The sequence below is a fragment of the Anopheles coustani genome, chromosome 3 (genome assembly GCF_943734705.1).
Source record: "Anopheles coustani chromosome 3, idAnoCousDA_361_x.2, whole genome shotgun sequence".
Lineage (NCBI taxonomy): Eukaryota > Metazoa > Arthropoda > Insecta > Diptera > Culicidae > Anopheles > Anopheles coustani.
The window spans coordinates 21062485-21065198 of NC_071288.1; positions in this window are offsets into that span (position 1 = coordinate 21062485).

The following is a 2714-nucleotide window of genomic DNA, read 5'->3' on the forward strand; positions in this document are numbered from 1 at the left end:
CACAATTTTCCTCTTCTCCGATACAATGAATTTAAAGATCATTTTCGCACACATTCGGGGTGTCACATTATATGCTCGCGTGTTCAAAACATGAATATCTATTAACTTAAGAATTTCTTGTTTTTAATCCCGAACGGTTCTTTACACGCCCTGTGCAATTCGTCAAGAATTTCACCACAATTTCACCATACGGGTTCGGGAAAAAAAGATACGGCCGTTTTCCCCACTCGTCCCCCGAGCGCCCATACAAACCGGCCCCGTGTGCTCAACGCACGCGTATTTCCCGCCGGTACGCACAGCTACACTACGGGGGCGCTCGGAAAATTCGCTTCTCGTCGGTTTCTACAACTTTCTCCCGACAGTCGGTACGTACGCCTCTAGCGCGACTCAGCGCCAAACCGATCGGCCATTCCGCCGTGGCCGACGGTGTTATTTATTTTTAGACTTTTTTCAGTTTTTCTTCTATTTTTACGCCAGCGTCCCGCCAGGGTTCCTCCCGGCACCGAGGCACGGATTCCGTCCGAAACCTTCCGCGGCGCACCCAACCCGTCATCTTTTTTTCTTTTCTTTTTCCATGTGCCTTGCTCGTTGCCTTCTTCGCGTTCTTCGCTAAACTCGTGCGCCTCGGCCTGGTACTATTATTGCATCGCTCCGAACGGGGTCTCGCATTTCTTCACCCAATGTTTACACAATGTGAAGCACAGGACGGTCGACCGGGTGGATGTGTGTAACTGGGCAGGCTCGGGGAGGGGTAGAAAATTTTGAAAAGAAAAGAAAACCACCGAAGGATTTTTACGATCCTGGGCTGCGACAGCACATCACCGCACTGCGTTATATAACTTAGGGATATGTTCGAAGGAAAAACTTTCACACAACATCGAGCCGAGTCACGTCGTTGCACACGTTTCCTTACGGCCCACGATCACGATCACCACCGAAACACACACACGATACGGGTTTGCAGGAGAACTTTCTAGTCTGCTTGCAAGTCCAGCCGGCCGTGACTCCTGACCACTCCTGACCCGTTCTTCCAGAATCGGCAGACTTTAACGCACCATCATTTGGGCAAGGATTTGAAGCGACACGGTAAGGGAAGGGAAAGCACCAAAGACACCACCAGCTTTTGGCAACGAACAGAATGTTTAGTAGATTTTCATTGCATGAACCAGATCAATCCTCAGTAATCCTCCTCCAATATATCACCCAAATACACACACGCAAACACAAATCGTAGTTCTTAGCTTCAGAATTGAAAGTTGCAGGTTTTAAGTAAAGGAAATTGCTATCCACACCACTTTGCAAACCGTGCAGCACGGAACGAGGAAAATTCGTTTTCTTTTCACTCTTGCTCCTGGGAAAGAAGAAGAGGTTGGGGGACGACCGCTGGACACGCACGAGCACGCGACTGCTCACTTTCACTTCTCTGGCTCAACTGGCCAGTCACCAAAACTTCGTGTAATTTTTCTTCAACGGCCCACCACCGATTTTTCACGAGCCGCCCGATCGCACGATCGTTCACACCTTCGCACGGCAATGACGTAATCTCCGATCACTCACACACTGACTGTGGAATCCTTCTCACTTGACAGACACACACTCATACACCCTTAAGAACCGCACCCCTCGGGTGAAAACCCCACACATCCGGCCGTTCGGTCAAACTCACTTGGACACTTGGGGTTGGCACGGCCAATAAAAATGATGATAGCTCTCTTTGGCTCACTCTCTCTATCCCTCTCTCTCTCCGTTTATCTCTTGCTCTGTGCTGGGGCTGGTAGATATGCTCTGGGGGTTCCGGCGCTGGGGTTGCCTTCCTGCTGCTCGCTGGACGCGATCGATTTGAGTGAAACTCGGCGACTGACTGACCGATCGCCGGACGTGCTACGTGCGCTTCGAGGTGGAAAACTTCTAGCCGAGCGCCGACAGGACCCGAACCGCGCAGGACGAGTCTGCGCACGACCGGCGGGTTGTGCAGTCACGGTGCCGATCTAGATTAAGTAACGAGCGCGCTAAAATTAGCCCCGCTTTCCACGACGGCCCGACGACGGCGAAGACGATCCACACCAGCATGCTTCCATTTTCTCACCAAAATAAACGATTGTTTGTTATTGTCAGTGCGCTCCAAAGCCGTTCCAAGCGGGCCGCATTTCAGCACGACAAGACAAGCGGAACATAAAGAAAAATTGTTCAACTAACTCGAGCAGTTTTCCACTTGCTCGCATCGGCGCAAATTTGAGCCACCCTTTTCCGTAAGAAGTGTGATGTTTTTCAATGGTTTTCCCGATACTGGCCACTTGATATCACCTATCGGTTTCAGCTCGTTTCGGTGTGAATCATATTTAATTAATTTGTGCCCTAATGAATGCGCTCAAGTGCTGCTCTTCTGCACCGCTTTCGCACACGATGCCCGATGGATGGTTATTTATTGACTGTTTACAGGCCATTTTCTGCGAACCGGATCATTGGTGTATTTTTGCAAATTGTAAGTGCAACAGCACGAGCTCCGGTTCGGCTCGGTTGATCTCGTTGCTGCAGTTTACGGCTTTGTTATTGTTCTCTCTTTGTTCGTTTCCTTTTGAGATCAAATTAATGTACCACATGGTGTCGACCTATTTTTTCTAGTTTTCCTAGGGAAAACAAAACAATTATTTTCCATCGCAATCCATTTGGAAGCCAAACAACACCATTATATACACCTGTATAACATGTTTCTC